Source organism: Neophocaena asiaeorientalis, unplaced genomic scaffold (genome assembly GCF_003031525.2).
Source record: "Neophocaena asiaeorientalis asiaeorientalis breed wild unplaced genomic scaffold, Neophocaena_asiaeorientalis_V1.1 scaffold477, whole genome shotgun sequence".
In the NCBI taxonomy this organism is placed as follows: Eukaryota; Metazoa; Chordata; class Mammalia; order Artiodactyla; family Phocoenidae; genus Neophocaena; species Neophocaena asiaeorientalis.
The window spans coordinates 1,639,467-1,664,688 of NW_020172630.1; the positions used below are offsets into that span (position 1 = coordinate 1,639,467).

At 36.8% G+C, this 25,222-nt stretch overlaps 1 protein-coding gene across 7 annotated transcripts in view; it reads left to right on the forward strand.

Moving 5' to 3' along the window:
• ESRRG (estrogen related receptor gamma) overlaps positions 1–25,222 on the forward strand; it is a 638,184-nt gene that overhangs the window by 242,197 nt on the left and 370,765 nt on the right. The gene's annotated exons all lie outside the window — the stretch shown is intronic.

Genomic DNA, 25,222 nt, shown 5'->3' on the forward strand with positions numbered 1-25,222 from the left:
ATAAACGGACTAAAAATAAACAGCTGTATACTACTTCATTAAGCTGCTTCTTGGAGTGATTTTCCCATTGATTAGTCTCAGGGCTAATGCTGGTTTATTCCTCATTTCATTGCTAATTAACATCACTGCTTCTTCTGACCGCTTGACCGCGCTCTCTGGTGAACATGTGCTGGTTTGGCAAGTAATAGCTCTCTCCTCCCCTCCCCCTACTACCTCCTTCCCCAGTCTTCAGCTCTCTCATCTTTTCTTCCTCCTAAAAATAAGATTTTAAGCTAGGAGGGAAGGAGACAGCCTTTAAGTTAGAGCCTGTGAGTTCCTCTGTAAAGACAGCAAACTTAATAAAGAGATGATATGCAAGCAAGGGAGATAAACACAGCCAGTCTACTCAAGCATCTGGTTGAGGCACTGGGTAAATGCAGGTGATTCACTCAGGCTACTACATGAGATAGCTGGCTTGGTTCATTTTGCATTTGTCTCATGGATTCAGGCTTTTTCAGAATATTTACAGGACAAATTACCTGACTCAGAGAGTTAAGACCAAGACCTTTAAAAGAGAAATGGACCACTGGGTTTAAGGCATCTGTACTCTATGGTTCCTGAGTCTGTGAAATGAAATTCACTGTCAGGTCTGAGTTTCCTGATCTGACCCACAGAGCTTTTGTAAAATGATCCACAGTCAAGTAGAACATAGGTAATAATCAAATCACAGAAGAATACACGATTTGGCAACTCAGGATTAGGGATGGTTGAAATCCACAGTATAAACGTAATAAAACCACTTGCTTCTGTTCCAGGTCGGGAGGTCAGCATTTCCAGAAACTCAAGCCAACATGCGTTTTGGAAAAGCCTTTCCAGAATCATTGAATAATGTGTTGTATTGACTCAAATCCAAATCATCTGTTTTAATTGAATGGAACATTACATACATTGCATTTAGAAAATAATTTCAAAGTAGTTTTGATTCTTGCAGTTTGCTGTGTTATATCCCCTAAGCGGTCACAAAACAGGCTTCCTTCAGGCACCTTTGAGGAGCAGTCACTAGACAGACAACCTTTACACTGCTTCTGCTTTACAGCAAGCGGTCAGCTTTCCTTGCTGTCACCGTTTTTCCGATGGACATTTTATTGTGTATTTCTTGCCTGTTTGTTTACATCTTATCACCTCTATATGATTATAAGCTCCTTGAGTGAAGGAATTATGTCTTATTCACATGTACAATTAAATAAGGATGTGTCGGTGGCTTTCCACTTGCCAAACCCCGTGCTTAGGACAAATGATGCACTCAGCTAAATAAATGGGGTTGAATGTTCCTTTAATAGTAACATCATCCCTTCAAGATTTATCTTGAACGCTCATTGTATGTATATCTTTAAAGTTCATATTTATTCCTGTGTGCCCAGTGAGGCCCTGGCATTCTGTTAGGCACTGTAGAATTTTAGTCTGATTTGATAGAGAATTGGGTTAATTACTGTTTACTGGCCTAAGCATCAGGAGGACATCGGGGAATTATTGCTGAGCCTTAGGGGATGGTTTAGATATCGAGTAGATTGTAAGCTTCCTGAACTCAGGAACTGTTTCTGCTTGTTCACCAATAGATTTCCATTGTCTGTGATATTGCCTGGCAAATTGTTTACTAAATCAGTGCTGTTGAAGGAAGGAAAATGGATGGGAAGGAACATTCCAGGAGGGAAGAACTGAAGGAATACGAGCTTGGAAGCTGGATGTGTATTTTTATTATTTTTTTTAATTAAAAAAATTTTTTTTTAATTTTTTATTTTTTGGCTGCCTTGGGTCTTTGTTGCTGTGTGCAGGCTTTCTCTAGTTGTGGTAAGCGGGGGCTACTCTTCCTTGTGTTGTGCAGGCTTCTCATTGTGGTGGCTTTTCTTGTTCCGGAGCACAGGCTCTAGGTGCGTGGGTTTCAGTAGTTGTGGCTCGCGGGCTCAGTAGTTGTGGCATATGGGCTTAGTTGCTCCGCGACATATGGGATCTTCCTGGACCAGGGATCGAACCCGTGTCCTCTGCATTGGCAGGTGGATTCTTAACCACTGTGCCACCAGGGCAGTCCCTGGATGTGTTCTTTACAAGGAAGAGCAAATAGTTTGTTGAGTGTGGTATACCTCAAAAAAATATATATATATCATAGTTGGGAAGAGTAGCTTGGGAACAACTTGTGAATAGTTTTCAATGCCCAGCTATGGAATTTGAACTGTATACTTGAAGGCAGACACTGCATATAGTTAATGACTGACCTTAACTGTGACCTTTTGTTAAAAAAAATTGCCTTAAAACAATGTAAGCTTGGCCATCACATAATAAGAACATAAAGAGTTGGCTTTTATTCTGGTTCTAGAGATACCAAGCAGGACAAGTGGTAGAGAGGACGATTTAATGATTTAGATGTGTTGGCCATTATTGCTGTAATAGCTGAACATGGTGAAAATGTGCAAGAGCAGGGCTGTGTTGGTTGCTATAGATCAGCTTTGCCCCTGCTTCACCCTTTCAGGGAATTTAGCTTCTCCTTATTTTCTTTGCCTTTGATACCACTGGTATAAGTGGATTCAAAGAGAATCCAACAGACTCCACCTGGATAATCTGAGGTCCTTTAAAGGCCCAGTATCCACTTTTGCTTCCTTAAAGAGACTAAAAAGAACTTAAATAGTACCTTATAACTTTAAATACCACAGATAAGCTCCCCATAATATTCTTTCTCTTAAATAGGAGCTAGTTTTCTCTCCCCTGTGGGAAGTAATGTATAAACCCCATAAGGAACCTTCAGGATAGAAGGTGATGCTCTTGAAATCTAGAGCTCCAGGAGCCCAAAATCTAGAAAGTATGCCCCTTCCCCTGTGAAACTGCAACATAGCCAGATATCCAGTGAGAGGAGCTCCTTGGTGGGCATGTCTTAGCTGATAAGATACTTGCCCCTGAAGTATTGTAAGGCTAGAATTTTAATTTATGGTCTAGTTATCTGAATGCCAGAAGAGGCACACTAAATGTTCTTCATGAAAGAATGTTTTCATTTGTAAAGTTTATGATAACTTCAAATTTAAAAATCTGCTCACAAAGAATCCACTGACCTAAAAGGAGGCACGGCATTAAAGGACACATTTTCTCAAAAGTCTCCTGTTTTTCTCTTGATACCTCCATTCCCTCTGCCCCTTACAAGAAAAAAGGTCTCGATGAATACAATTTAAGAGACTAAGATGGAAACTTTCTTGAGATTTTATCTCTTAACTGACCCACGTTTTATGATCTCTATGGGATGTGTCTCTCCAGGATAGAATCTGTGTCTGTTGCCAACTGTCTGATGGCTACTCAGGGTCATAAGGGCACCACCTGTTTTATATGTGTGTGTGCGTGTGTGTGTGTGTGTGTGTGTGCACGCACGAACACACATTTGTGTGTGAAGGGAAGGATTTTCTTACTGAGGTTTCGAAGAAAAATAAGTTTCATTTGTTAAGCATCAAGAAAAGATTCAGTCCCAGGATTGATTGTAATAAGCCTCACCGTTTTACTAAAAATCCATTACTTGTTGAGCTATTAAGCGATGAAAAGGATTAGGAGAATAAAAAAAAAATCTAATAAAGATGATAACAGTGGAGCATTTTGTAAAATTTGCATGTGAATTTATAACATTTGGATCTGTCGGCAGACAGCGTTATTCAGCAGAAGGAAAAAAAAAACATACCACACATATAGGCATAAAAAATGCAACAGCAGAGTTTCCGGCCAGGAAACCTTTTTTTCCATATGGGCATCCATATGTTTTATCTTGAAATCCATATTTTTGGCCTTGATACGCATATGTTAGCTTTTTGCCCAAATAAGATTGTGTAATCATTCTTTATTATTTCTTCTTTCCTAGAAGTTATTACTCTAAGATTGGGGAAAGGGTAGGAAAGCAAATGGACTGTTTCATATACTGAAAATACAGACATGGAGAAGAAGCGTGCTGTAGGAGGGACACAGACTCGTGTATGTGTGTGTGTATGAATATATATTCATTTTAAAATACTAGGCTCATGTCTATTTCGTCAAGGTAAGACTCCCACAGGTTGGGTTTTGATATCACAGGCCGTTTGTCTCAGGTTGATACATCCGTGTGTCCAGCTGAACAATGAAGAATACTTTTAGAATGGGGGCAGAGAGGGATGTATTTGGCTAAGTATACTCTCCTGTCCATTGGAACTGCCCAGTAAATATTCACTGTAGAGCTCCGATTTTGTTATTTCCAGCCCAACAGGCTGTGAGAGGGGCACATAATTCATTACATCATAAATGTCCAGTTATGTATAAGACTTCCCCTGTAGGGCATGAACTCCTGGGGGATAAAGTTGGGATTGTATTTTTACTCAGTTTTGCATCGCCAACTCATAGCTTAAAGTTGGATTTCAGGAAAAGATTTTAGACCCGTTAATCTATAAATGTTTATTCACCAGGGAAAAAAACGATATCAGCTTTTATAAAAACCCGCAGATCAATAAGTCCTCAAGCAAGTAAACTCACTTTATTACAACAATCTCACATGGAGATAAAATTAATTTTATTCAGTCTGCGTGCTGGGCTATCTCCATATCAGAGCCCATCTAATATTTTCAACTCTAGCCTCAAGTAAATGAAAAGAGACCTTCTCATCTTTTTCTTCTGCTTTCTATACACAATAAAATAATTATTGGACTTAACCTCATAGAAATTCACATAGAATTAACTCTTGATGTATCGAAAATTGGCTTACCAAGAAAGCAAAGCCAATGGATATATGAATTGCCCTACCCAATGAGAAATACTGTCAGTAAACAAACAAAACAAAAAACAAAACTATGAATACCTGCTTCTAAGAGGAGAGCTTCAAGAGTTGGCTTTTTCTTTGTGACACCATCTCATTTGCCATCTGGGGACTGAGGTGAACGCATAGGATGGTGTACAGTGGATTTGCAGAGGAGGCCAGAGTGGAGAAGTTCCTTTTAGCAATAATTTTGTTTCATTCTGTTCCACTGGGGGAATTTCTGCTGTCAGCCAGTTTCTATCCCCCTTGTCCTGGTGGCCCAGCAAGGTCAGAAGTGGGTGTTTGTGGTCTGTCAGCCTCAGGACCTTTGATTGACAGACTGCTGAATTGCTCTCTGCAAAAAAGGCTGCTGCAGTGTGCCTAGCATGTGCAAAATCCCTCTACGTTGACTGTTTCCCAGGCATTTTGGCTTGAAATTTGTGCTTCAGCAATCATCTTAGACTTGTCCACTCAGAGCATGTGTCAGGGCCACCTCCGTTGGATATCTCTCTGTGTGGAGAGTCAGCATTTTGATGAGGGCATCCCACCAACCTAGAAAGATGTCAGCAATCTTTCGCTTATTCTATTCCTAGGAAAACATGCTGACATAACTCTCAGAATTCTCAGTGTGTAACTTCACTGGGGAAGCAGAGAAAGTAAAAGTCGATGCCTCTCAGATCCAAGGGTTGGAACACTGAAATTCTGCCTTGTGCCTTTTCTCATTCTTCTGAGGGTCCGGATGCAAGTGCGAGCTTATTTTAAGATTCCTCAGGGCTGCACTTCCTTCCTTGACTCTTCTATTCTTGTCGTATTACCTCACCGCATTAGGACCTGTGTCTCCCTCTGATGGCATCTAGTTTCTGTTCCATTCACGGTGGCCGAGGATCATATCTCTGATCCACTTAGAAACACAGTGAGCTTTGCCCCTGAGAATGTAAACGCTTTCTCTGTTACATCTATTGATCTCCAGGGCTCTATTTCTGGATTCTCATTCACGTACTCCTTTGGCATTTGGGATATTGACTGTGTCTTTGAGGGACCAAAGTTAAGTTGGGTGCTAGGAACCAGACAAAGAATATTTCTTTGATGATGTAGGAGCAGATTTTTATATAGCTATTGATGAGAGTCCATATGAATCCCATACTCCTGTAAGTAAATCGAAGAAAGGTAAAATATAGTAAATGTATCTTGCTTGGGTATGCTGAAGGAAAAGAACACTTAAAAATTTAATGACGCAGTCATTTCATTGAAGCTTGTTATTTTAGAACTAAGTGTAAAATAAGTGAATAAACAAAGAATGGAAGGAATTTACTGTATTATTCCTAAATTGAAATTCCTATTTCTAAACAATAGAACCCATTCGTTTGGAGAACCAGTGGTTGCTACAATTTGGAGATAACTCATTTTATGACATTGTAGAAAATAGGAAATAAGGAAAGGGAAGCCCAGAATTGGGTTACAAAAAATCCTTCAGCTGTAATAATGAATTGTTGCCATGAGAAAAACACCTAAATTAGAAGAGAGTGACTTGTCTGTCTTAATAAGAGTCATAGTGGAAAGCCCTTCTTGAAACAGAAGTAAAATAAGGGAAAAATTGCATTGTTGCAGGGCTAATTGGATGAAGGGGCCTCAGTAAATCGTGATTGCACAGTTAATAAACCCTAGAGCTTTTTTTGGAAGACAAAATTAGTTGTTTAGCAATAAAAAAAAAATCAATTACAAATTGTGTTGTCTTTTTTAACCAATCAGGCAGAGAAGCCACCATAAGAATGAATACTCAAAGTGAATAGAACTTCACTGCATCTAGGATTTAACTCCATTGTTTAACAGGAGACTGAAAACTAACATTTCTAGATGGGGAAAATATTCCTACTTGTGGCATTGAAAGAGTGTTTCCTATTCTTTTCATGTAAAAGGTCTATGAAGAGATATGAATGTGTTTAGGTATATCTCTTAATACAGTTCAGTGAGGATGATTATATTGTAGTGTATTCAGAGAGGAAAAATCAGCCATTCAGAGGAAGGGGGTGAGTGTTTCTGCATGTAGCAGAAAATTGAAAAACACTTATGAATAGGTCTGTTATGTTAGATAGAAAAATGCAGGGTTCCATAAACACAACCATAGTATATATGTTTTTTTAATTTAAAAAAAAACATGATCACTTTTGTAAAACAATTCCAAGTGCATGCTAGGATGTATTAATACCTACAGTATCTTTTAATAAAAGTGACATCCTAGTTAAGGAATAAGAGTAAATCTTCCCCTTTTTCTGACCTAAGTCAGACATGAATTAGGATAGGAAATCTCAGAATTAAAAATGATTCTGTTCCGATAGTTCAAATTTAAAATCAGTTCCTTGATACTTAGAAGGTATTTCTCCATAGTAAGAATATAATATATGGCAATTGGACTATTTCAGGAAAGCTTACTTAACTGATACGTAGCCGAAATACTGTACATATGAAACATTGCATTCAGTTGGTCAGAGTGGCCCTGTGGGAAAACCTGGGCTTTGGAGTGAGCCAGAACCAAGTTCCAGTCTTTCTGCCAACTCAGTGACTCTGGACTAGCTATGTCGTCACTTGGGCCCTTAGTTTTCTAATCTGAAAAGTGGGGAAAATGGTACCTTCTTAAAGGGCTATGGGTAAATACCCAAAGAATGAAAGTGGTTATTACATTTAGATCCTGGTGAGCTAGTAATTAAGAAAGTAGAAGAACAAAACACTGTTTTTTAATTGAATAGTAGTTTTTAGCTGTTAAATGGATTCTTATGAGAATACAGGTTTATGGGGGGGGGGTGAGGAAACTTTTAAAGACCCATGTGCAGCACATTCATGGATTATGTTGGTGTTGCCAATTCTTTATTATATTTTTTTCATATCCAAATGTGACCCAACTTTTATTTCTTACATGTTTTGCTATTAGATATGCTTCTTCTAGGAATATGTTTTACACTGCATTTAAAATATTAGATTGTAACCATCAGTTTATGTTAATGTTTCCCCACTTTAAATACAAACGTATTCTTATGTTAACCAGCCAAATAGAGTAGGATACATGAGATTGTCTTTGCTCTGACCAGTGAGGTATAAGGAGGGATTACTCCCTGTTCTGACACTATAGACAGGGACAGTGCATTGTCTTGGGTGAAATGTAAAATGGAGTGGGTAAAACTCAGGTTAACTGGAATAGGGGGAGGAAAAAGGATCCTATTGATACTTGTGTTCAGCTGGTTGTGCATACCTAAGGGATTCAGAGATTATCCATACAGGGTTTAGTCTAGCAATTCAAAACCGAAAGTGAGTTAGAAGAAGTGGAATATATACCAGTAGCATTAATTAAAAGGTCAAATAGAGGAAAAGGAGTTAAGAAAAGGGAGGAAGGTGGTTATAGACTAGAGTTTCTAGGAAGGGATTCATATAGGAGATGGGGCTAGAGTTTGGCCTTAAAGAATGAGTAGTAATTGGATGGGTGGAAAGAAACAGAATTGGAAATAAACATAGTTTGTTTTATCAGGGGAGGGAGGAGGGCCATGTGAAGATCAACTTATCTGAAGAAAAGGTAGCATGTACCTTTGGGGAGCAGTGAAAAGTCAGCCTGAAAAGGAAATGACAGGACTTCCCTGGTGGCGCAGTGGTTGAGAATCCACCTGCCAACGCAGGGGACATGGGTTTGAGCCCTGGTCCGGGAAGATCCCACGTGCCGCGGAGCGACTAAGCCCGTGCACCACAAATACTAAGCCTGTGCTCTAGAGCCTGCGAGCCACAGCTACTGAGCCCGTGTGCCACAGCTACTGAAGCCTGTGCACCACAACGAAGACTCAACACAGCCAAAAATAAAAAATAAATTAAAAAAAAGGTAGGAGATTTTTCCCAAACAAAATCTAACTCGGAAACTTGGGACCTGATTTATAGAACAGGTAAAATGGATCCCCTGGGGTCAGTGGTTTCACAGGCTATGCCTCCCCAGCAGCGTCCCCACCCCGTCCCTCTCCCCAGACAGCCTCAGAAGTGCCCTGAGCAACTCTGACTCATACTTCTATTCACACGCATCATTATGGATCTAATAGTTAATGTATATACTATCATTGTATAATATTATGCTATATATATTCAGAGAGTATATAGCTAGTATGTATATTATGTATTTTATTTACATGATTAATAAAACGAACACACACAAATTATATATTCCTATTTATATTTAAATGAGTCAAGCTCTCTTTCTTTTTTTTTGCGGTACGCAGGCCTCTCAGTGTTGTGGCCTCTCCCGTTGCGGAGCACAGGCTCCGGATGCGCAGGCTCAGCAGCCATGGCTCACAGACCCAGCCGCTCTGCGGCATGTGGGATCCTCCCAGACCGGGGCACGAACCCGTGTCCCCTGCATCAGCAGGCGGACTCTCAACCACTGTGCCACCAGGGAAGCCCCAAGCTCTCTGTCTGTCATGTCTCCTGCTGTCCTCCTGAAATCTGTTCTGAATACAATCATCTCACCACTTTTCTCCTTCCACTTGGAATTTTTGGACTTCAGAATATAGTGGTTGATTTTCCCTTTGTTCGAGGGACCCAGGAAGAGCTGAGGGAAGGGAATTAGGTGAATCCAAAATCATTGGACTTCATCCTGTGCCCCATACCTCAAAAGTGAAAAAGAAAAACAAAAAGAACAAGGTATAAAAATAACTGGAATTATTAGCTAGCCTCTTTATTAACTGCTGTACTGTGTGACTATCACCAAAAGTTTAGTTTGTTAGAAAATACTTTATAAACCAGAATAAAACAACTATGAACCTCACCACAATGAGATCAGAGCCCCTAATATAGAAAGTAGTAAATGTGCCTTCAGATATGTTCTGAGACGTAATGTCCATTTTTCTCTCAGAATCCTTGATGGAAGATTCCAGAGAAAGATGTGCTGTTCTGGACTGGAGAAAACCTTGAGGCGCTCCAGATATTGACAGGCCCTCAAAGCAAAGATTTTAATAGCCAGTGAGAAGTTTTGCATGCCTCTAAGAAGCTTTCTTTTTGTTGGTGCGGTTGTTCTAAGCCTTGAATCCAAGGGGAGCCTGAGGAGAGTTCAGGCAGCCAGTATATGCACAGACCAGGGTAAAGAAATTGATTTTAAAACAAAGATAAAGTTACCAGTAGCTGGCACAATATCTTGGGCATAGTAGGCTGTCAGTAAGTGTTCCGTGAATTGAGATGTATTGTTTTTTGGAATCGTATGTATATCAAAGAGTAAATTTGATTTTGTTCACATTTGAACACCGCATTTGCCCTACTAGGGTAAGTCCTTTTTGCAAATATATCTATAACCCAGCATGCTGGATTCTTACTTTATATTCATAAAGCAACAGATTTACGTTTCAGTTTAAAACCAAATTGGCAAACCTAGTTTCCCGAAGCAGAGCTTTAAGTGACTTGTGGATGGGATTCTGAGTTATTTCTCACAAACCAGAAGAGGAGCGAAGAAAAGGGAAAACTTTAGGAGAGCATAGTCAAACAAGGTAAGAAGTTTGGTGATGCTGATCTATAAAGACACTGTAACTTTTAAACGTGTACTTTCAGTCTGAAGGACTTGCAGTGGGGATTTAAAATATGACTATTTAATTTTTAAAAATTACATAAATTAAGTGAACAGCCCATTAGCAGGACACCATCAGGACCACATGGCCAATTGAGATCAAGTTATATTGTCCTGCCTACCGGATTTGAATAAGAATTAAGAAATTACTATTCCAGAGTGGTGTGGGACATCCACCCTCATTTGCAGTGATATTCCTCATGGTAACTACCTGCAAATAAATGCTGTGACAGGTGTGCCCCTGAATCCTTGTGGTCCTACCGTTGGGGGGTGTATTTGTGGCAGAGAAGCAGCTAATTAATTGTTCTACCTGCCATTGATGAAGCCTCAAACTGCAGGGACCTCAGCTTGGAGCCGGAAGTCATGCCTAATTCAAAAGAACCCACATGGGAGGGCCATCGAGCTTCACCTTTCCATCCACTTGGCTGGATTAAGTCTAAACTTCGTGGCCACACTGAAGCAGTAGAATCTCTCTCTCTCTAGTCACTACTGATGCCTTTCTGTAATCTGCATTTTTTAACTTTTAATTTTAAATAAGTGTGCCATGACAATCACTTTGAACAGTGCGTCTTAGAAACAAACTGGGCTTAAGAAGATTGGACATGCCTCCGGGTCTGCTGTGGTCTTAGCATATTGATGGTCCTCTATGTAGAGTTTAAGTTAAGAAAGAGGTAGATCTGAGTCAATACTTAGTCAAGACTTATGCTTTTTGATATCATTATTTTTATCTAGACAAAGATTTCAAAATTGTGACTCTAAAAAAAATAGTAAAAAGCAATACATATTTTGTCTCAGACTCTTCAGCAGCTGACAGAGTATGAATAGGATTAAATTTCTTATTATGTCATCTCAGAAATTAAAGTTAAAGCAAATATATTCTCAGTTTTACCATTGTTATTTTTAATGCTAATTTTTAAAGCTCTATTATTTTGCTTCAACTTTATTTTTGTCTATTTAAAGGCCATTTTTCTACCCCTTCCTATTTTTCTCTACCATTAATAAGTTAATTATTGCCAGGTGCAACTGAAATCCTAACTTTTTGTGAACCTTCCCAGACTACTGTAGTGCTTATGCTTTGCACTGAACAGTTTAGTTCTAATAACTTGGACCTTGCATTTTCCATTGTGTTAGTCTTATTGGGACAAAAATCTATATTTTGTTTACCTTTTCCAGCATCTATCATGTTGTTGAGTGTTTTCTGGGTACTAGGAATTGTTTGGCATTCCTTTCCTTTTTTTTTTATTGATGTATAGTTAATTTACAATGTTGTGTTAGTTTCAAGTGTACATACAGCACAGTGATTCAGTTGTATATGTGTGTGCGTATATATACATATATATATATGCACACACGTATATATATATTCATATATATGTATATCTCACAAGATATCGAGTATAGTTCCCTGTGCTATACAGTAGATCCTTGTTGTTTACCTATTTTATGTATAATAGTGTGTATATGTTAATCCCAAACTCCTAGTTTATTTCCCTTCACCCCCCCATAGCCCCTTTGGTAGCCATAAGTTTGTTTTCTGTATCTGTGAGTCTATTTCTGTTTTGTAAATAAGTTCAGTTGTATCATTTTTTAGATTCCCCATGTAAGTGATAAGATATTTGTCTTTCTCTGTCTGACTTACTTCACTTAATATGAAGTGATATGAAGTATCACTTACTTAATACAGTTTTTTCAGATGAGGATGCCATATTTGATAAGCTACCACAATTTGCAATTGCTTTCAAACTAACCTGTATCTGCTTTCTTACTTAATATGACGTAAGTGATATGAAGTAATCTCTCTGTCCATCCATGTTGCTGCAAATGGCATTATTTCATTCTTTTTTATGGCTGAGTAATTCCATTATATATACATATATACATCTTCTTTATCCTTTCTTAATTAATTCATTCAACAAGCATTGACTGTTCTCCTCCCAGGAAAGGCAGGGTGTGTGCCTGGCCCTGGGATTCCTTTGTCCCTCCCCTCAAGGAGCCTACATTAGTTCATGAGCAGTCTGGTAAACCAAAAGAAGGTGGATGCTCTCATAGCCAACAAGACTTGCATTCTCATTCAAAGCCTACAAATAGTCTAAGGAAGTGAAGAGATCTAGGAATTTGTAGTCCTGACTATTCAGCCATCACCCAGGTAATCCTGCGAAAGTCACTGAAACTCTCTCAGTTACTTCATCTGTAAAATGGCCATTATCATCCTAATGCCCACCTACCCACCCATAAGATGATTGTGAGGGCTGAATAAGGGTGTGATAGAGACAGTGCTTATGTTAACCTCTAAAACACCATACAGAATTTTATTTAGAGGTCAGGTGCAAGCCTTTTCTTTAGGACTTTTTTTTTTCCAATCCATTGCTGCAAACTCACTGCATTCAGAAGACTCATAAGCACAGTTTGGAAATTCTGTACTTTGAAAACATGACAACAGATGCTAATGTATGGGGCTATATAAGTCACTTACCAGATGGTTCACAAACATCTTTCTTGTTAGATTTATGCAGTAAATCTTCATTCACCTTGAAATGTTTGCTTCAGTGTGTCCATAACTTTTTATCCTCCTTTGTGTAGTGCACATCTGGCTTCCTTAACATTAGATTATAATTAGGGTCAGGTACTGTTTTCCTTGACCTATGTGGCAAAATTAATCCCTAATATTTTTTTTATAAAGGTGGCAGAAGGGTTTGCGATAACAACGGGAAACCTAGATAAATACGGAAATTTATTTTTGGTCTTGATTTTTTTTTTGTTTTTACATCTCCTTTGATGTGGTTCCTGTTCCTCTCTCTCCCGTCAAATCCCTATAGCTCCACTTCCATTACCCCGTAACTCCGTGCAATATTAGAAGAGGACCCAGGGAAGTTGTGTGCCAATTCCCGGACAGAGGAAATGTAATTTGCATCTATTAATATCTTTGAAAAATGACTTTCCAGTACTAATGATACTTATTAATTGTATCAGTTTTAATTAATCGATACAGGTTTTTCAGATAGGTTGCAATATTTGATAAGCTACCACAATTTTCAGTTGTTTTCAGAATAACCTGTATCTGCGTTCTTATTTATTTATTTATCTATTTACTTATTCATGTATGGCTGCATTGGGTGTTCGTTGCTGTGCGTGGGCTTTCTCTAGGTGTGGCGAGCGGGGGCTACTCTTTGTTGCGGTGCGCGGGCTTCTCACTGCGGTGGCTTCTCTTGTTGTAGAGCACGGGCTCTAGGTGTGTGGGCTTCAGTAGTTGTGGTGCATGGGCTTAGTTGCTTTGCGGCATGTGGGATCTTCCCGGACCAGGGATTGAGCTGGTGTTCCCTGCATTGCCAGGCGGATTGTTAACCACTGCGCCACCAGGGAAGTCCCTGTATTTGTTTTCTAGAGTCTTTATATAATTGGACAGTATCCTTCTTTAGTAAAAAAAAAAATACATATATATGGAAAATGTTGGAAAATAAATTTGCAGTTTATTTAGGAACTGGTTCACTCCAAATAATTTTTACCAGGATTTTCTTTGGTAACCTTTTTTCGTGCTCATCGTAAGAAGCATTTAATAGGCATAAGAGTAGAAGCATTTGAACTTCGTTGATTTAATTTATGCTTTTTTTTCTTTTATGTTGCATTTTAGGGAAGTTCCCTGTGGCTCGCCGCAGAACGACCTCCACTTCAATTAATATTTATTTTTTTATCTGTAGGTTCAATTGTTTTAAGGTAGAAAGAGAGCATATTAAAAGGCAATAATTATCCTAGTGTGTGTTCAGTAATAATGGATCAGCAGTGCTTTTTATCTTTGCGAAATAGTCCTTCCATTGAATACTTTTAATACAAATGAGGATATATTTGAGAATTCTAATTTTCTCTTGATGGTGGATTCATACCTCATATTCCTTAATAATCTACTTTCCCACCATAGTTAATTTTTTACTGTCACACAATTATAACTCAGTATGTTAAATATTTCCTAAACTAAATAAAAGTAGAGAGTAAATGATATTGGTGTTACAAATGCAGTACTAAAGTTAGAAGGATTTGTCTGATTAAAGTCAAGTAAAACATTAATAAATTCTTTAAACAATTGTGAATGCAGTTTTGGAACTATATTTGGATTAAGTTAATGGAAATTTGCTTAGTAGAAATCTTTAGGTGGCTTTTTAAATGATTACAGCAAGTCTCTGCCCCTTTCTAAGTTTCAGGCTCCTCATCTGTAAGATAAATGTTAGATAAAATGGTTTCTTCTGGGGCTTCCCTGGTGGCGCAGTGGTTGGGAGTCCGCCTGCCGATGCAGGAGACGCGGGTTCGTGTCCCGGTCCGGTCCGGGAAGATCCCACATGCCGCGGAGCAGCTGGGCCCGTGGGCCATGGCCGCTGAGCCTGCGCTCCGCAACGGGAGAGGCCGCAACAGTGAGAGAGAAACATATCAACCTTCTAGATATTAATGGGTGCACCCAAAGTATTCAAGGTGCATGAAAATAGCTTCTTAAAAGTAGTTTAATATTATTTACAATAATGTGTAAATAAATACCTTGTTAGTACAGAGTCATTTCAGATTAATAACTATATAGGTCACAAATTCAGAATTCATGAAATCCTAATTAATGCTGTTTTACTTGATTTCAATGGTGCCATCAAGACATTTTGCTAGTTTAAATGTGATGTAAATGTACCTTACTTGGAAAGGACGCTGGGAGACGAGGATGAATTTAGAGACAGGAAGACGGCTGCTAAATTCTCCTGCTTTGGAAGGAGAGCTGCATTGGGATTGAAATAATTAGGGAGACTAACCATTTTGTTGTTCAGAAAATTCCATGACAGTGCTTCCATTAACTCTCTAGTGATATTGTCACTAAAGGGGTAAGCGGGAAAGAAAAAAAAGAGAAGCAAAACAGCAAAATAGACATCCTCTCTTCACTCTGCTGTGTCTGCATTAATGTGGCATCGTAGCAGCTGCTCTCTTTCAAACAGCCTTTTTTTTTTTTTTTTTTTTCCGGTGGCCTTTTTTTCCCCTGTAGAGTAAGCTGACCAGATTTTGACTTCATAAAACTGGGACAGCCTAGCGGGGGACGAGAATTTCCTTGAACCATCTTCTGGGGATAATAATATCAGTAATCAGAGACTGTCATGGCAGTTGCGGAGAGAGATGAATTGCAATGCGCAGGAAATCAGCACTGTTTTGTTTGTTAGTTCTTTTGGAGACTGAGTTCAGTGCCCCGTGACCATTTACCAAAAAGTTGAACTTGAGTGCAACCCCCTGTAAACTCTTGAACTCCAAGTTATTTAGAGACGAAGACAGATGGCAAAGCAGATTTGCTAGAGAATTATATAAATGGACTATATTCCAGTGGCTATATGTTCACCTATTTGCCTTTAGAACTGAACTGTTCGTGCTTAAGCCAGGATTGGTTCACATCCAGTTTCTCTCATCTCCCATTTGGTCTTTGTCCTCTATGCTCACTTTGCACTTTTTTATATGCCTATAGAGCTGTAATTTAATCATTTCTTTATGTATTAAAATGTATTCTGTGGCCTGTTTTGTCCCAGGCATGATGCTACATAATAGGAAATACAAGGATAAATAAGATAAGCAAATCCAAAATGTACACGGAGGAATAGAGGTCTCCCAGCACTCTCTATACTTTTGTAAAATTATAATATCCATATTTTGGTAAAATTATAATATAATCCATACTTTTTATAAAATTATCCATACTTCTGTAAAATTATAATTTTTTAAAATAAAAATATGTTTATTCAACGACTTATTTTGAATATTTCAAACAGATGAGAGACCAATAGTATGCAATAAAAGCACAGAGAACTTAAATTGTGAAAACTTAATACGTATTAAAGTGACATCAAAAAAGTAATGGGGAAAGGACAGATTGCATTTTATATGACTTTTAGAAAATGCTTACTACCTGGAGAAATATAAAACTGGATCCCTTCCTAAACCTTTTATGAAGATAATCTCTATAAAGATAAATGTGGAAAGTAAAACTATAAAAATAGTAGACGAAAACACAGGAGAATAGCTTTGTGACCTAGAGATAGAAAAATATTTTTTAAACCTCAAAAGGATAAATTAAGAAAAAATATTGATTAACTTATTTATAAAGAATTTAAACATTTATGTTCAACAACAAAATAAAATTCATGCTCAGTTAATAGAATAAAATAATTACTTATGGTGTCTAATACGATGAGTGATTAATATCTAGGCTATAAAAAGAACTCCTGAAAATTAAGAAGAAAAAGATAGCAATCCCAACTGAAAAGACAGATATGAAGGTTATGATCAGGCAATTTATAGAGAACACCCAAAGAATTAGCAAGCATAGTTAGAAGTGTTCAAACTCATTAACCATAAGAGAAATGCAGATTCTAACAGTATGAATTAGATAGACAAAAGCTAGAAATTAGAATTGCGTAATGCCAAGTGTTGGCAAAAAACTGAGATTTGAGACTCCTCACGTATGGTTGGTGGAATTATAGACTGATGTAGCCGATTTAGGCATACTGCATGCTGCAAAACTGTGCACAGCAGATTTGTTCTGGTCTGCCTCCCAGACAACTTCCCGTGTTGTCCATAATGACATACATGCAAGGATGCTTATTGCAGTATGGATGTTGGTGGTGGTGGCAAGGAGCTGGAGTGTCTGTCGTTGGAAGACTGGATAGATAAAAAATGGTGGGTGTATTCTTTGGAGTCCTAAGGAACAGTAGTCTAGGTGTGCTCCTAGCAATGTGGATGGATCTGTAAAATGTAGTCCTGAATGAAAAAAGTAGGGAAACAGAATGAATTATATAACGTGATACAATTTACATATATTAAAAACACATGCACACAAAATAACAACGCATACTTTGCAAGAACATTTAACATATATGAATGAAAGTACTTGCAAGTTTTACAGGAGGGGTATGAGAAATAGAAACATGTAGAACATGAGACGGGTCTTGCTCAGAATGATAATAGTTGGGTGGTGGGTGAGAAATTATCTCTATCCATAAGCAGCTCACGGTATAGTGAGGGAGACAGACACATAAATAATTATAATGAAATGTGGTATGTACATTTATAGGGATCTGTACAGAGTATTAACATGTATGACTTTTCTACCAGGCTAAGGTTTCCATTAGGGCAAATACTGTTCTTTGTTGTTATTTTTGTTTACTCTTATGTTCTTGCATACTTCATACATGTGTGTGTATATATATATATATATATATATATATATATATATATATATATATATATATATATATATATATATATATATGTATATAGAGAGAGGAGAGAGGTCTTTGAATCACTGGGAAAAGTTGAAAAGTACTTTCCTGTCATTGACACTATGGATTTGGTTTTGTTGAGTATAACTCAATTAAAATGTATAGAGGCTTTAGCCCGGGTGCATATTATTTCATGTTGAGCATGTAACTTGACTACAGGTTGCTCAGTGGACTAAAACATTATGACATGGTGGTGGTTAAATCTGCTTCAGATCAGGTATTTCATGACAACAGTTGGTTCTGTGGCTGACGTGAATCATACTGGCCATGATCAACCATCTCACAATTTCTAGCGACTTGTTATCAAAAATGTATGATGCAGGGCTTCCCTGGTGGCACAGTGGTTGAGAGTCCACCTGCCGATGCAGGGGACGCGGGTTCTTGCCCCGGTCCGGGAAGATCCCACATGCCGCGGAGCGGCTGGGCCCGTGAGCCATGGCCGCTGAGCCTGCGCGTCCGGAGCCTGTGCTCCGCAACGGGAGAGGCCACAACAGTGAGAGGCCCGCGTACCGCAAAAAAAAAAGTATGATGCAAGTATGCAAATGCCTCAGCACGAATTGATCACTCCTCTAAAAACTGAAGGATGATGGAAATGATGCCATGGTTTAAAAAAAAAAAATTGAAAAGGAGATTTCCTTTGTTAGTTGCTTTTACCTCCCTGGAAGTTATGTATTTCTCTATATAATGATTAACTTGTCTTTAATATAAATGGGGAATTTATAACATTATAAATATTTATTCCCATTCTAAGGGGGAATTTCTGACATTATATTGGGCTTGTGGGGGATTCTTGTTTTAACAGGTAGGGCCTTTTAAGCTTTCACAACATTCCCTAGGCAGCCTCTTTATTTCCTACAGAACTTGGGTCAGTAATGAAAGATAACTTATGACTTTATATATTTGGTTATTTATTGTATAAAACTTTTCAAAAATATTAGTACTACCTATATATTTAAAAATATCAGGAACTCTTCAAAGCATTTGTTTACTGTTTGGAGCCCTTAGATTAAAAAAAAATTCTTATTAAAAAATAGCATTATAATCTCTATGCAGGATAATCCAAGATTATACTATTCCAGGGAATGTACACCTTTATTTTATTTTCATATTTTAAAGCTTCCCTTATTTCTTTTGTTTTTTTAGTTTTATCAGTTTAGAAGTGTATCTTCCAGTGATGACGTTAGTCTCAAGACTGAAGGCCCAGGTTTAAATCTAGGTAACATTGTAATTCTAGTTTTTGATTTTTCACCTGTCTATTTATATGATGGCATTTCTCTCTAACAATGGCTGCTTATTAAAAACAAAACAAAACAAAACAAAAAAAAACCTTCCTCCTGCAACTAGAGTGCTCATATCTGCTGGTGGAAGCGTAGGTTGTTAAACAACTCTGAAAAACTGGTAATATCTACTAACGCTGAACATATGCATAGCCTCTGTCCCAGCAATTCCTCTCCAGGAATGATCCAACAAAAATGAACACATATATGCACCAAAAGACATGCACAAAATATCTTCATAACATCATTCATAACAACAAAAAAGCAGAAGGGACCTAAATGTCCATCAACATGAGAATGAAGAAATAAATGAGTATAAATAAATATAGTATTAATATAGAATTCATATAAAGGAATACTGTATAACAGTGAAAGTATACCACTAGTGCTATATGCAACATGGATAGATCTCATAAGTATAATATCAGTGTGAAGGAGCTAGACATAAAACTTATATTTTGTATCATTCTACTTACATAAAGTTTAAGACAGATAAAAATACTCTGGAATATTAGAAGTCAGGTTAATGGTTGCCTTTGGGGAACAAGGTAGGAGAAATGATGATCCAGAGAGGTCTGAGGGGCCTTTGGAGTGCAGGTGGTGTTTTATATGTAGATTAGATGGTAGTTAAAAATATGTTGACTTTGGGATAATTAAGTTGCATATGAGTGATCTGTGTATTTTTCTGTATATATGTGATACTTTAAAGGTTTTATGAAAATATAAATAAAAGCTAAACAGTAGATTGTTCAGGGTTATATACTTAAGTGATAAAACTATGAAAGGGTGTGAGAAAATGATTCCTCTAAGGTCGAGTTATTGATTACTTCTATGTGGGAAGAAATATAAGCATGGGAAGGGCACACAGGGGGATTTTTCAGGGACTAGTTAGTATCCTCCAGTTTTTATCATAGGTGGGGATATACTGGTATTTATTATATTATTCTTTTCACTTTACATATGTGTTTTATATTTTTTGTGTTTGACGCAGTCATTTCACAATGAAAAAAAATTTTTTTAAATTTTTTTGATGTGGACCATTTTTAAAGTCTTTATTGAACTTGTTACAATATTGCTTCTGTTTTGTGTTTTGGTTTTTTGGCCACGAGGCATGTGGGATCTTAGCTCCCCAACCAGGGATCAAACCTGCACCCCCTGCATTGGAAGGCAAAGTCTTAACCACTGGACTGCCAGGGAAGTCCCTGAGAAAAAAATTTTTAGCAGAGTTTTTGTTCCAGATAAAATGGAATAGGCACAATCCACCTTGTGTCTCCCACTGAATTCATCTATGAAACCTGGACAGAATTCATGGAGCCACTATGTAAGGATACTGAAAAGCAAATAGTAGCAGATGGATCAGGAAAGTAGATCAGAATTGAAAGTACCCCTAAACTGGTGGTGAGTTTACCATTGTTCCCCTTCTGGTATCTTCTGTCCTAATCTTATTGGAGTTGAAGCCCAGAAGAGAGCACCAGAGCTCAGACAGAGAGAGCTCCCGGAGAAGGCCTCTAGTTCAGCTTGTGGAGTGGTAAAGGTGAAGGCAAGTGTTTTTTCTTCTCTCTGTTTCCTTGTAGCCAGGCCTCAAGCAGTTCCAGGACAATATCAGTAATGATGTCAACAGGAGCCAAACTTCTGAGAGACGGGAGCCTTCTTCTCACATCAGTGGATCTGTGGTCCCAAGAGGGTGGAGCATATACACATTGCTTTTTTCCTCTCTGTTTTTGAACTACTTGGCAACTGAGTAAGATCACTAAAGCTCCAAATTTATAGATGGAGGGCTCAAAATGGGAGCCCAAGGAAATAGAAAATACCAGGGTTTATGCAGTAGGTTAAGGGCTTGGGAAAGTGACACCATAAAGATATTTATGTACTCCTGGGCTCATTCCTGACCTGCTGTACACAAATCTGATTCTAACTTATTGTATCAAAACTTTGAGAACTAAACAGATAAACCACTGCCTATGTCCATACTGGCCACAGGGTGGCACACACATAGGAAAAATCTGAATAGCACTGCAAAGCTTTGAAAACTGACCTAACACTGGAACCCTAGCCCACGAAAGACAAGTGGAACTTGTGGGCTGAACCTCACTAGTTTGATTGCCTGCTAAAATAAAAATATCACATTGTCCACAGGAGTTAAACAAGATACATAGTCTCAAGATATTATTAAACTGTCTAAGATATTATCCAAAATTACTTGGCATATAAAGAACCAGGAAAATCTCAACCTCCATTGGAAAGACAATCAACAGATGCTGATGATGAGAATATACAGACGTTGGAATAACCTGGCAAAGATTTTTATAGAAGCTGTTACTTAAAAAACACTCTATCAAGCATTCACAAACACTCTTGAAACAAATGATAAGATATACAGAGTCTGAACAAAGAAATAGGAAATATACAGAAGAATTTAATACAAATTTTAGAACTAAGAAGTACAAAAATCATAATAAAAATCTTACTGGATCAGCTCAATAGCAGAATGGAAATGAAAAACCGAGAGTCAGTAAATTTGAAAATAGGTCAATAGAAATTATCTTACCAGTTAACAAAAAGGAAAAAGATTGGGGGGAAAATAAAGGGAGCCCCACAGACCTGTGAGACAAAAAAAAAGTTCTAACATTTGTGTCATTAAAGTTCTAGAAGGAGAAGAGAAATAAATAATGGCCCCAAACTTCCTTCATTGGGGGAAAGAAAATAGCCTATGGATTCAAGAAGTTTTGTGAAAACCAAACAGGATAAACTCAAATAAGTCTGTGTTCAGACATATCATCATCAAAATGCTATAAAAATAAGTATACAAAAAAAATCTTAAAAGTGGCCAGAGATAAAATATGCATTTCCTATTAGGGAACAATAATTTCAATGACTATGGATTTCTCAGAAAAAACCACAGAGGGCAGAAGGAAGCAACACAATATTTTTAAATTACTGAAAAGAACTTCCAACCCAGAATTCTATATCCAGAAAAAGTACTGCTTAGAAATGAAGGTGAAATAAAGACATCTTTGGATGAAAGAGAACTAAGAATTTGTTGACCTAAGAATTCAAACCACCTCTAAAAGAATTTCTATGGGAAGTTCTTCAGATAGGAGGAAAATAACACCAGAAGGAAATTGGAACATCAAGAATGGAAGAAGGACAAAAGAAATAGTAAATATTTGGGTACACATCATAGACTATTCTTCTCCTCTTGAGTTCTTTAAGACATGATTGACAGTTAAAAGCAAAATTTTAACACTGAATGATGGAGTTTTAAATGTATATTTGAGGCAACTATAACATAATGGAGAAGGATAAAGGGAACTCTTAGATGGTAAAGTTTCCATATTCCACTTGAAGTGGTAAAGTTGATTCTAAGTAGACCGTGAAAAGTGATGGATATATATTATACTCCTTAGAGTAACCACTACACAACTATACAAGAGATAATTAAAAACACAATAGATAAATTAAAATAGAAAGCTAAAAAATGTTCAGGTAACCCAAGTTTCTCCTTAGAAACTGAGACCTGAATAAAAAAGAGAACAAAGAGAAAACAAATAACAAATTGGTAGATATAAATCCAAATGTATCAATAAATATATTAGATAGAAATAATCTAAATGCAATAAATAAAAGAGATGATCAGAAAGGAGTAAAAGGAAACATGACCCTACTCTATATACTTCCCATAAGAAACTCCCTTCTAATATAGTGATATACGTAGATAAAAAGTAAAAGGCTAGAAGAAGATGTTCTATGCAAACACTAATCAAAAGAAACCTGGAGCAGCTATCTTAATGAGGTAAAAAAGCTTTAGAGCCACCCCCTCAAAACCACAAAGTATATCAGGAATAAAAAAATACATAAAGAGAGATATACCTTTGAAAGAGATCAGTTCACCAGTAAGATGTAACAATTTGTATGAACTTAAAAACTAAGCTTCAAAATACATGAAACAAAAACTAACTGAACTTAGAAGTGAACAGATCCACAATTATAGATGGAGCCTTCAACACTTACCCTTTCTATAATAGATAAAATTAATAGAAAGAAAATCAACAAGATTATAGAACTAAACGACAGCATCGACCAGCTGGATATAATTGACATATGTGAACACTCCACCCAGTAAGAGCAGAATACCTTTTCTTTTCGAGGGAACAGAGAACATTCATCATGATAGATTATATCTGAGGTCATAAAAACAATCTGAAAATTTTTTAATTGAAATAATACAAAAAATGTTCTCTGGTCATAAAGAATTTATTAATTAATAACAAAAAGAACAGGAAAATATCCTAACTTGAATATTAAAGAATTCATTTATAAATAACTCCTGGTCAAAGAAGAAGTCTCAAGGAAAATCAGAAAATATTTTGAATTGAATGAAAATGAAAGTGCACATATCAAAATGTGTGTGTGATACAGCTAAGCAGTGCTTTAGGGGAAATTTCTGGTATTATACACTTGTATTAGAAAAGAAAAAGGATCTTCAATCAGTACTCTAGGTTTCCACGTTAACAAACTAGAAAAAGAGGAGCAAAGTAAGCCCAAAGAAGCAGAATGAAGAGAATAATAAAAATGAACAGAAATTAATAAAATTAAAAATTCCAGAGAAAATAAAAACAAAAGCTGATTCTTTTAAAAAAATCAATAGAATTGATAAAATTCTAGTAAGACTGACAAAGAAAAAAAAAATACACAGATTAACAATATCAGGAATGAAATAAGGGATGTTACTAAAGATCCTACAACCATTAAAAGGATAGTAAGAGAATACTATAAACAATTCAATGCATCGAAATTTGACAACTTAGATGAAATGGATTGATTTCTTGAAAACCATGAACTACTAAAACTCACCCAAGATAATTTAGGCAACCTAAATACTCATATACCTGTTAAATAAATCAAATTCCTCTTAAAATTTTTCTGAAAAAGGAATCTCTAGCCCAAAACAATTAAAAAGGAACTAAGGCCAATTCTACAAAATCTTCTTTGGAAAATAGACAACGGAACACTTCCCAACTCATTTTATGAGATCAGACGAATAACACTGATACCCAAACCAGATAAAGATAGTAAAATAAAATAACTGCAAACCAATATTAGCAGATCAAATCAATATCAAAATGTAAAAAGAATAACACACAATTATAAAGTGAGGCTTACTCTGGGAGTGCAAGGCTGGTCCAATATTAGAAAATCAATCATTGTAATCCACCATACTAATAGTCTAAAGAAGAAAAACCATGAATTCCCATCAACTGATACAGAAAAAATTGCCAAAATTTAATATCGATTTATGATAAAAATTATATACAAAGTAGGAATAGAATGAAATTCAACTGATAAAGGCCATCTATAAAATACCTATAGCTAATGCAGTTAATGATTAAAGACTAAATGCCTTTCCCCTATGATTGGGAACAAATCAAGGATGTCCAGTATATGACTCCCATTCAATGTTGAACTGGATGACCTAGTCAAAGGAGTATATCATGAAAACAACAAACAAAAATGTCAAATAGATTGGAAAGAAAGATATAAAACTGTCTCTTTATGCAGGCAACATTATTGTCTACATAGAAAATCCCCCCTCCCAATTACAAAAAAAGCTCCTAGAGATAATAAGTGAATTCAGCAAGTTTACAAGATAAAAGATCAACATACAAAAATCATTACATTTCTATATACTAACAAGTTACAATTGGAACCTGAACTTTAAAAGTTTTTTTTTAAATTTTTGAATAGTTCTAAAAATAAAATACATAAATATGAATCTAACAAAATTGTTACAGGATCTGTATGCTGAAACTGCAAATACTGATGTAAGAAATCAAAGAAGACCTAAATTGAGAGATATACTAAGTTCATGAATCAGAAGACTGAAAAGAGTAAAGATGTTGAGTCTCCCCAATTTGGTCAATAGATTTAATGAAATTTCAATAAAATTCCCAGCAGGATTTTTTTTTTTTTTTTTTGTAGATATAGACAACTGATTCTCAAGATGTTAGGGCAAGGCAACAGAATTAGCATAGCTAAAATCATTTTTAAAAAGAAGAAAAAAGCCCATATGAATAACATTTATTGATTTTAAGACTTCCTCTATCACTACACTCATCAAGACAGTGTGGTATTTGCAAAGAAATAGACAATTATCAATGGACCACAACAGAGCATCTAGAAATAAGCCCACACAAATGTGGTTGATGGATTTTGACAATGGTGCAAAAGTAATTTAGTCTTTTCGGCAAACAGTGTTAGAGCAATTGAATGGACATCAATATGCAAAAAAAAAAAAAAAAAAAAAAAAAATTTT